The sequence below is a fragment of the Rhipicephalus microplus genome, chromosome 5 (genome assembly GCF_043290135.1).
Source record: "Rhipicephalus microplus isolate Deutch F79 chromosome 5, USDA_Rmic, whole genome shotgun sequence".
NCBI lineage: Eukaryota > Metazoa > Arthropoda > Arachnida > Ixodida > Ixodidae > Rhipicephalus > Rhipicephalus microplus.
In genome coordinates, this window is record NC_134704.1 from 44,594,799 (window position 1) to 44,606,308 (window position 11,510).

At 44.6% G+C, this 11,510-nt stretch overlaps 1 long non-coding RNA gene across 1 annotated transcript; it reads left to right on the forward strand.

Annotated features, from left to right (window-relative positions):
* The first annotated feature begins 2,432 nt into the window (after positions 1-2,432).
* On the forward strand, positions 2,433-11,292 carry LOC142817247 (uncharacterized). Its single transcript, XR_012895131.1, has 2 exons — positions 2,433-2,580; positions 10,569-11,292. It is a non-coding gene; the product is annotated as an uncharacterized LOC142817247 (long non-coding RNA).
* Positions 11,293-11,510: the final 218 nt, after the last annotated feature.

Sequence of the window (11,510 nt, forward strand, 5' to 3'; positions counted from 1 at the left end):
TACTATACCCACCTAATCGGCCGTGCGGACAGCCTGAATTGTGAGCGCTGTCAAGTGCGCGAAACTTTAGCTCACATACTTTGTGAGTGCGCATTATACGTGGCGCAAAGAAAAATGCTAACTGCAACGTTGGAAAGCATCGAACGAACGCCATTGAGTGAAAGCCACATATTGTCAGCAATGAACGACCAAACAGTGTTAAAAACTGCTGCAAAGGCTGTTTTTGACTTTATGAAAAGCACTGGCCTAGATACTAAACTGTAGGATACTATGCTTAGTGGCTACTGTACATACGCACCACCTCTTCTTGTCCCCATCACCATCCTTCATCCCTTTTCCATCCCCCTTCCCTTATCCCCTGTGTAGAGTAGCTGGCCAGAGTGAACTACTCAGGTCGACCTCTCTGGCTTCTAATAAGTTCTCACTCACACACACAAAATGTTACATAGAACAAAAAGAGTAGGTGTGCCATATTCTAATGATGAAGTGAGCGATTATGGCTATTTTTGCTGTCATCAGATATTTTACTTCGGCCTCCTGCAAACAGCCAATATGAAACAACGCATGAACTAACAGAGTCCTTCCCCCCCCCCCCTTCTCCCCGGAATGATCAGTCACTGTAGTGAGCGGTACCTTCAAGTTGACGTTGTATTTGCACCATCATGTAAATTCAAGACGTTTAAGTATGTGTTCGATCGCCGGCTGCTTTCTGCAACAAGTATGCATATGGGTGCGATTAAATGTAAGCGTCAATGAAGTGACCGCCTGCTATACTTTTGCAGCAAAGTCAAGTCACTAGAGTCCGATCAGCAGAGTAGTCATTACATATGATCGCAAATCCTTGAATGCATAGCTCAGACACCAACCGTCCTGCCTTAGACAACAGAAAATCATAACAAATGTGAATGAAGCGGTAAGGGCAGCTTTGAAAGGGTTCGAACTCGAGCTTTAATGCCAGTAACAGCGCGAGCAACCGTAAACAAGACTGTTTACCTTTGCAAGCCCAATCATATACGCTTTCGGGAGAGAAGAATAACAAAACAAAAAATCGAAGTTATTATACCAAGCACGTGCATCCCAAGTTTATGACAGTGCAGCACTAATTTTCGGAAATAACTGATCTCTTTGTCGTCTTGTACGATTGACGGTATAAGCTGACGCGTGAAAGCTCTGGGGAGGGAATGCCAAAAGCTGCGCAGATTGTTGGGGCCTTCTGTTATTTCCTTTCCCAGAAAAAGTATACGTTGCGGCTCGAAACAGAAAAAAAAACTCATGAAAGGGAAAAAAAAGAGACAATGGTGCAGTCTGCAGCAAGTGTGTGGACGTGCTATTGCAGTATTCTTGTCTGTGCGACTAAGTATTGGCTGTGTCCGGGCCTACACAGCAATTTTTTTTTCGGCGGAAAGAGTGAGAGTTCACGATTACGAATGTTCGTGCATGTGTTTTATGTGTGCGTGTATATATATGCACGCAAATTGAAAAAAAAGAAAGATTCATAAAGCCTCAACCTTCTTCCGGTTACACCAGTGGTATGCGCCTACATAAGCTTTTGCGGGGCACATAAAAGAAGTTCAAACATCCAATTGGGCAGTGTACATGGTTACATGTGCTTTTACTTAATATCACTGTTTGCTGCCTCGACACAGTTGTACATGAAATCGCCTAATGAGATTTCAGCGAATGAGGCCGCCTCGTTTCGTTTCGTCGTACGTGGCTTCGCCAGACGGTGTGTTTGTAAGAGAAAACACGCGCATCTATCCTGTGACTCACGCAGATTGCTTTTTTTTTTGCGTGATAGTTTCGAATAGAGCAGGGCGCGCAGTTCGCAGTTGGCCATGACCCCAAGCAGCTGGTGCGAAAAGGGGGCGCGTGATTTCGCTAACGTACTCAGCTGTACATTACTATAAACTACCGACTCATGCCCTCTACCGTCTATTTAAGTAAACGACCCTCAATGTGACTGAGAGCAGAGAGATTGAAAGCTGGTGCAGTGTAAGAGGTTTAAAGTAAGGACTTGAACTTTTTTTTTACACACAAATAACGACACCGTTCATCTGACACGTTCAGCTACGCTCGACTATTTAGTCGAACATAGATAATATTATCACCCGGAGAGCTCGAAACAGCAATGATATAAGCCAGTTGGTGGCTGTTCGTAGTTTATTTCCAGCGACGTGCACTCGTAAAGAAGTAGCAGTGTCACAAAAACAGATATTGTGCACAGTCTATTGTATTGTCGTAGTCGTTCCGGTCTTGCCTTGTTTCAGTGCGTAGCACTGGAAGAAACCCTGAACACACGCATTTTTTCGAAGTGTCTTGATGTGCGCCTGCCTGCCTGACCATTTGTAGTCCTGTCATAAATATTCGTGCGTCTGGGCACCCGGGGGCGCTTGTTTGAAAATGAACGAGCTTCGCTTCCGAGATGACTTGTTCATAAAAGAATCTTGCGCCTGTCCCCACGGGTGTGCGCACAGGTGGCACAGGTGGCATTCGCCGCTTGACGTCCCTGACAAACAGCGACCTTTCGAGCTCGAAAGGTATCTCCGCGTGGAGGTTTGTCTCACCAAAAAGAAACTGCAGGTACGTCAATCTTCGCTTCCTGGAAGCTCGCGAACGCTGATAGAGTGATTCATTGCGGTCATGTTCTTTCATACGCTCATAACCGTGTTGTCTTATCTATTGTGCAACACAAAGCTCTATGCAGGTGCACTGATTACGGTGTTGATGGCTGCACGGTGCAGCAGCGCTGAGCAAATGGTGTCCAGCGAAGTGTTGCGATTTCGTGTAGGAATGCGTAGTGCTTTATAATTTTACATTCCAGGACTCCTATGAAATTTTCAAAGGACGCCAAGCGGTATTTATAGCACTGATTCGCTATATTCGTTTTCATCAGAACAACTTCAAGAAAACTTCACTGGACTGCAGTGATCGAAGGAGCTGTCTCGTAAATCTGACTTCGAGAGTCAAGAATGCTTCCAAAGTTCTTCAAAAAAGCAAGTACAAAGTATAACTTTGCGGGACTGTAGTCGTACGAAGAATGAATGTTCGCTCGTGTTCCACATAACACGCGCGAACGTAAATAAAGAAGCTTGTCGTAAAAGAAAATGTACACAATAACATTGCCCGCAGCAGCAAAGAAAACTCCTATTTCCGTACGTTAAGTTATAGAGCTATAAGTCAAATATGAATACGTTTCAAGAGGTTGTGGGTTCGACAGGGACATTGTTGCGAAAATATGCTTTGAACACGTTCTAACGTCTCCTTCTATAGGGCACACGATTTGAGTAATTGATGTAACTAGAATTGAAAGGATTCAGTCAGTGCCTGATACTTTGAAAAGTTGAGGATGTTCTACGCTATACGCACCTCTTGCCTGCCCTACCTACTTAGGTGGGAAGGGAATAACCAACAGGAAACTTGAAAGACAATGCGCGCGCACACTACAGCGGCCAGTGTATAGATTCAAGGCATGAGCACACGGATAGCAGAAACGTCTGTAAAGTCATTCTCTGCAATGAGAGCGATCAACGGCAGATGTACCATTGTTTTACTGAAATCGAAGGCCGGGTTGCGATAGCTATTTGGTCATAGCTGCTGTTTTCCCGCTGCTCGGGTTCCTCAGCAAAAATGTGTCCACTCGCAAATCAGATTGATCAGCACCTTTTAACGCGTCATTCAATCCGCGGACATATCGGTGTTGGCGTCGTTGGTTGTGAGCGAAAAATCTGCGTTTTACGTGCGTGAGCGAAAACTCAATAGATGGTTTGAGCAAGTAAACAAATAAACAAATACACAAATAAATAAATAAATATTTGTAGTCCCGGTGGGAATCGAACAAGCCTTCTTAGCGGCAAGCAGGTGATCTACTAGTGAGCCATGCCAGTGTATGAAACTGCTTATATATATATATATATATATATATATATATATATATATATATATATATATATATATATATATATATATATATATATATATATATATATATATATATATATATATATATATATATATATATATATATATATATATATAAACGTTAGACGAATGCCAGTTGTGCGGGAAAATTGTACATCAAATCAGTAGTGTGTCTGATAGACATTCTACAATAGTTATAAACGGTCAATGCTCAATAGTGACGGCAGGCTTTAGTGTAATAATGTTGGGAATGAGAAAAAAGGTATTTGCATGTTTGTGGTCACACTTGTGCTGCAGTTCGCGTCGCTTTGTGTCAACTTAGTTACAGGTACGCCACGCCCACTTTGCGGCATCGTGATGTATTCCACACTTCTGTGAAGGGAAGCTTCTCACCTTCACATGTTCATTTCTTACCCCCGTATTCTAGAACGCCCCTTCACTCAACGCTCCCCCTTCACTTGGGAAAGCCGATGGGAGCGCCATCTCTAGGCAGGGCAAGTCACGGCATATCAGTGATAATTTGCTGCTATTCTTGAGTAGCGCAGTGCCGTTTTCAGCCGAGCAGCGGCGCAGTGCTCAACTCTGTCAAGTGAAGGGTTAAAGTCAAGTCGAGGAGCATTTGTGAATACGGGGGTTAGAACGCTGGGCAAGCAAAGTTATTCGAAATAACTGTCACTGAAACGTTGATTCACCATATCTATCTTGAAGGGGGCGTATAAGAACATGAAACATTGTAAAAGTGTCCTGAACGTCCTGGTAAAGAAAGAAAGAAAGAAAGAAAGAAAGAAAGAAAGAAAGAAATAAAGAAAAAAGAAATAACGAAAGTTGGCAGGTCCCATGGACAGTGGGAATCGCTGATATGCGAAGCACGAATGAGGAAGCTTGACATGTCCCTTTAAAATCAACACAGCAATACGAGGCGTAATGTAAATGACGCCGTACGTGACTTTCGTGTCATGATTATCCCGTTTGGACATGTCATTTACCGTCGTCATCTATTCACGTCACCTCATAACGAATTTGGTATATGTGCAGCTAGCGAAACGGCTGCGAGCACGCTGTGAACGTAGCGTGCAGTAATGTTTCACATGACACGAATATCATGATTATCATGTTTCGACGTGCCGCATACCTTCGTCGTCAATTCACGTCCCGTAATACCAAACTTGGTATATGTGAAGCTAGCGAGATGGCGGCGAGCACACGTAATGTTGACGCGCGTTCACGCTGGGCGCAGCGACGCTATACGCTATGCAAAACGCGAGTGCTCTATTGTCTGACACTAGGCCGAGGCCCGGTGGCAACTGGCTCGAAATGCGACATGCTGCATTTCGCGCCGAAGACGTCACCTAGACAGGACAGCGTCTGCTTACCTTCGTGACAGAAGGTCGCCGGGCGCGCACAAACGTGCATGTGTCAAAGCAACGCACCGCGGCGCGCGCCTGCGAGTATATGCCAGGCAGATCGGCGCATCGCCAGCGTGACGTGACAACACGAACGAGACGTCGAAGTGTTTTGGCGCCTTGAGTGTGGCACGCAGTCATGCTCTTACATGGCACGCATCTCATGATTGACATACCTTCTCCGTTCATTCACGTGACGTAATACCAAATCTGGCATATGTGAAGCTAGCGTAACGTCCGCGAGCGCGTAATGAGTGTGGCATGTAGTCTTATTATTACGTGACACGCATGTCGTGATAATCATATTTGGACGTGTCATTTACGTACGTCATCCGTTCGCGTCACGTAATACCGAATTTGGTACATGTGAAGCTAGCGAAATGGCCCCGAGCGCATCATGAGTGTGGCAGGTAGTCAAGTTGTTACATGACACGCATCTCATGATTGCCATGTTTGCAACAGTCACATACCTTCGTCATCCATTCATGTCCCGTAATACCTAATCTGGTGTATGTGAAGCTAGCGAAACGACCGTGAGCGCATCATGAATGTGGCATGTAGTCATGTTGTTACATGACACGCGTCTCAAGATTACCATATTTAAACTAGTCATACACCTTCTTTATCCACTGTGGTGGCTGCATTTCCGATGGAGGCGGAAATGTTGTAGGCCCGTGTACTCAGATTTGGGTGCACGTTAAAGAACCCCAGGTGGTCGAAATTTGCGGAGCCCTCCACTACGGCGTCTCTCATAATCATATGGTGGTTTTGGGACGTTAAACCCCACAAATCAATCAATCACCTTCTTTATCCATTCACGTACCCTAATACTAAATTTGGTGTATGTGAAGCTAGTGAAATGGCCGCGAGCGAATCATCAGTGTGGCATATAGCCATATTGTTACATGACACACATCTCATGATTATCATGTTTGCACCAGTCACATACCTTTCTCATCGATTCATGTCCCGTAACACCAAATTTGGTATATGTGAAGCTAGCTAAACGGCTTAGAGTGTACCATGAGCGTAGCGTGTAGTCATGAATCTTGAATTACATGACATGCATGTCATGATTGCTACGTTAGGGTCTGTCACTTGTGTTCGCCATGCAGTCATGTCATACCATGCCAATTATGGAACACGTCATGTGAACGAAACCACCGCAAGAGCAGCAAGACCTTTAAATATAAATCATGACATCCATGGCATACATGTCATGATAGTCATGTTATGACTAGTCAATTAAGTCAATTCATCAATACCAAATTTGGTATTGATACCATCAACGAAACGGCCAGGAGAGCAAAAAGTCGTAGGCGGCTAGATAGATAGATAGATAGATAGATAGATAGATAGATAGATAGATAGATAGATAGATAGATAGATAGATAGATAGATAGATAGATAGATAGATAGATAGATGCGCTCAAAGTCGCCGAAGCTCGCTAAGAAATACTTCGCATTTAAAACAAAGATGAGGAAAATAGCAGGGCAGGCAAGTTCTGTAACGTTCACAGAAAATTTTACCCTAAGCATAGAGCGGGACAGCAATAACGGGTGATTCGAACAACTCTTTCCGGAAAGCTTTTACTTTTGGTTACTCGACAGTGAGCATCTGGAAAAGCCTGCGGCCCATGGAAAAGAACGGCTGTGACGAACTTGAAAAAAGAGCGAGGGAAGAGAAAAGCCCTGAAGTAAGAAAATGAGTAAAAAAATATTACGACGTATTCACTACCTAGGTATGCCTCACAGAACCTACAACATCGGTTTCGAAAGCCTTAGGATAGATAATACTGCCATATTCCCTCCGCAAGTTTCGGGTTTCGGAGGCACGTTGAGCAGTAAAGTTTAATTTTGCCACAACTCGTGTGAATGAGCATTGGGCGGCTGGGTATCGCACGGAATTAGCAAAAAATTGAAATAAGTAGTCTCGTAACATCCTCCTAAAGGTGTCATAGCTACTTATAGTCACAGACAATCCATTCTCATTCTTTCGTAAGTCGACGAACCGGTGTTATTTTTTCGCGCTGCGTAGCCTAGAATACGTCTAAAATTCCGAAAGCAAGTAGATGCGGCCTTTTCTAAACACGGGTAATACTGCAAAATATTCGGGTGGTCGTGGCTGTCGTACCAATGTAGTGACACACACACACACACACACACACACACACACACACACACACACACACACACACACACACACACACACACACACACACACACACACACACACACACACACACACACATACATACATACATACATACATACATACATACATACATAACCGCCATACTTAATGGTCGCATAAAAATATCAAATGAAGGTGAGGTAGAAAATAGATATTAGCAAACTCGCCAATACTGACCACATAAGTTGAGCGTGCAGCACCAAACAAAACTGGGTAACCTGGTTTATCTTGATGCTGTAAAATTCAGCACAAAAAGACAACACACAGAAGAGGGAGGACACAGAACAGGCGCTGAAAGTGTTCAGCGCTTGACCTTGTGTCCTCCCTCTTTTGTATGTCGTTTGTCTTCTTGCGCTGCATTTTACATCATGAAATTGAGCCCACCGCTGTGACGAACTTTTGAGGAAGATGACATCCACGGGTGCTCATTCGACGATCGCAACGCCATGCAAGGCTGGGTCGCAGCTCACAGAGGGATGGACATGTTCAATTAAGTCTGACCTTTTAATAAATTCAGCGTAGGCGGGCCTTCAGTAATCTACTTAATCTATTCAGACGTGAAAGTTAGGGTGCAGATGCCAAAGCAATGCAGTAATCTTTTACGCCTACGCGATTCTTCTGAGCAGCTTCTGTTCTCTCTAGTTATCAATTATGTATGCGCGCACTTTGCGGTGTGGTCATGTGTCGAGTGCTTCGAGGTGGTCTGCAGCATGATGATCGATGGGGCATTCTCGCCTGCCATTCTGTGTATGGTTTAGGCTACGCGGTATAACATAATTATTTTCAGAGGGCAGCATATAGGCGTTAGAAGCTTTTGGGTGGTGGTCGTCTGCGTGGGGGCTCTAAAGACGGCCGTCGTTCTTGAACGATGGGCGCTTATGCGTAATGAGGACAAAGTTTTGGCCATAAACTTTTTTTTTCTCATACAAGGAACAGGTGCTCTTATGTACGGGATAATATTCACACTGTCTTATTGTATATATTGAACAACGCATTCTTGGAGAGGAGGAGGAGGATAAAAAAAGGAAGGAAAGGCAATAAAATCAACCAGACACACGTCCGGTTTGCTATCCTACGTTAAAAGAGGATTAAGGAATTAAACGATATATATAAAAAAGAAGACAACCTACAGGGAAGATACCTGATGGCTTAATCTACACTGCTTCGTTCCATGGTAGTGGACGCAGCAGACTTGAGGCGTGTCATGTGACACTGTGGGTCGTCGGGTGAATGTAAATACACTGACTGTGGAGACGCTGAAGGCACAAGAACACAAGACGGACGCATTTACATGTTCGCCTGCATTTTGCATCCCTTCTGTGTTCTTGAGCTTTCTATGCTCTCCTTCTTATATGGCTACTCTTCAATGTTTTCCGCAATGGACCAACTGCCAAACTTCAAAGTTTAGTTAGAGTATATGGCGTTGATGGCAGTGGTAGTAGCGGGGGTGATTTTCTGTTAGGTACTTAACGGGGTACACATTGCCAGCAATTGTTGCGCCTGAGCGTTTCGCAAGTTTATAGTAGATGTATGTCGCCAGATTTAAGGGCGAAGCCCCTTATGCTTTTGTCAGGCTGTTCGCCTTTAGCCCTTTGCGCCTGCAGTGAGCTCTGTATCCGGCTTACTGTAAATAAAAGTAGTACTACTACTACTACTATGCCGAGGGTCGTGCGTCCGCGATATATGTAACAGTAATAGTAGCAGCAGCAGCAGCAGCAGCAGCAGCAGCAGTAGTAGTAGTAGTAGTAGTAGTAGTAGTAGTAGTAGTAGTAGTAGTAGTAGTAGTAGCAGCAGTAGGTATCCATCTCTTGTTTAGTCCATAGAATGTCCGCTGAAAGGCGGTACTTCTATATGATGAAGATATGTTGAAAAGATGCGAGATGGTGGTACTTGGAGTGTTCACTAGATGGATGGACGGACACGCAGACAGACAGACAGACAGACAGACAGACAGACAGACAGACAGACAGACAGACAGACAGACAGACAGACAGACAGACAGACAGACGGATGTATGGACGAGCGAACGGATGGACAGATAGACAAACAGATGCATGGATGGACGGGCGGACGCGTAGACGCATGGACGCACGGGCGCATAGACGGACGGATAGATGCACAACGCATGGTCCCACGGACAGATGCACGGACGGACGGAAGCGCGGACGGACTTAGTGACGCTTCGCTCCACTCATCATCATTCAGTCCGTGGATATGCTGTGATTTTTTTTAACAGGTCTGGGTCTCGCAGTAAAGAAAATACTCTTGGAACCCTCCTCCCCATTTTCGTAATCTTTCCGGGAAAAATGTCTTCAAAGCTCCTACGTGGAGAAACTCATTTGTTTTTTTTTTCTTGTAGTCTTTGGAATAAGGTTTGTTCTTGTTGTTGTGCCCGTTATACGTACACAATAACGGACCTCCTAAGCCACTTCATGCTGATTGGAAAGATTGCTCAGAACCAACACGATGTGTATTCGATGGCATCGGGATCAGGAGCAATCCGAATGAGCATAACACTCTCCACTTTCCAAACAAGAGGGTGTGAGATTATAAACTACGAAAAAAAAACAAGAAAAATACGGATGAAGAGGGAAACAGACAGCTAATACCCAAGTAAAGCTTTGACTAACGATAACTTTCCGAAGTTGTTGATATATTAAGCTGCGCTCCCATTTCAATACCATGAACAAACTGTTTATAGCGCATTTCACAACGCGGTGTTTCGACATTCCTTCACGATGCTGAAACGGGAAATTTTCGGCTGTGCCGCGTCTTTATTTGGGCATGTAAAGAAAATCGTCTCATCGCCATTTTTTTTTTGTTCCTTACGCACTTACTAGCTGCCATTTTGCTTTAATCTCGTTCATGTTCCACAAGCCGTTGCGTACTACACAATATAACAGACACACCATCATGACTTCTAAATTAGAGAGGTTAACGTTCGCTTTCTTTTTCTTCTTTCTGTGCTATTTGAACGTCGACGCGACGTGTAGTGTGCATGAACATCGCCCGTCGGCCCAGAATTGGACTGCACGGTTTTTTTTTTTTCGCAGGACGGATCCACCACTACACTAGAGCAGCTGCGGCAACGGCGCTGCACGCTGTGACGGTACTTTTCCAGCGTCGCCTTGCACAGTGCCGGCGAGCTCGTGTTCTCGGAATCGGAGCTTCGCAACGCTGCGCCGGCGGCCGCGGATCTGCGCTCTCTCGACTTCCTCTCATCAGTGACTGTATACACGCCCCTCAAGGACACCACACGAAGCCTAATGGGACGAAGAAAGGCGAGACGCGTCGTCTCTGCACGCCGATTAAAATAGCTTGAGAGGACAGGACTTGGGATCTCAATCGCGAGGAGGGTAAAGGCGATGCGCTCTCTGTATACATACAACTTCACGTCTGATTATTCGCAAAGCAACAATCGTAGAAGGAAGAGACATAAACAGCCTTGGGGTAGCAAGAGGGGGCGGGGGGAGAATAAAGGCTCTCACATCCCTTCCCTCAGATGTTTTTAGTTAAAAGTGTGTATATATTATGCACGCACAAACATAAATTCACGCATGAACATAATAAGGTATGGTTGGAATCCCCCCCCCCCTCTTCCCCTCTCTAAAGAAGGTTTTGGCTACGCATTGAGTCGTGCACATCAGGACTAACAATGAAGTTTCACATCCATCCACTCATTATACGCTGTAGGTAAGCAGGATGGGCAGCAGTGGGCTCGGCCAGTCTATGTGCATTGTCCTTGTTTTCAAGAGTAAACTTGCAGTTGGTGCTTTGCGCCCTTCTGTTTACGTGTTTTTTTGCTTGCGTCAGTGTTGTTTTGCGATTCTTAAAATGTTTAAGTTCAGTTACTACCAACTAGCTGAAGTTAACTTCATGCGCAGAATATTCCATTAATTAATTAATTAATTAATTAATTTTTTTCTTTGTATACAGGAGCGGAAAGCAGAACAAAGTCATTGGTGTGTTTTCCACTGCGCCTTGAATATATCTGA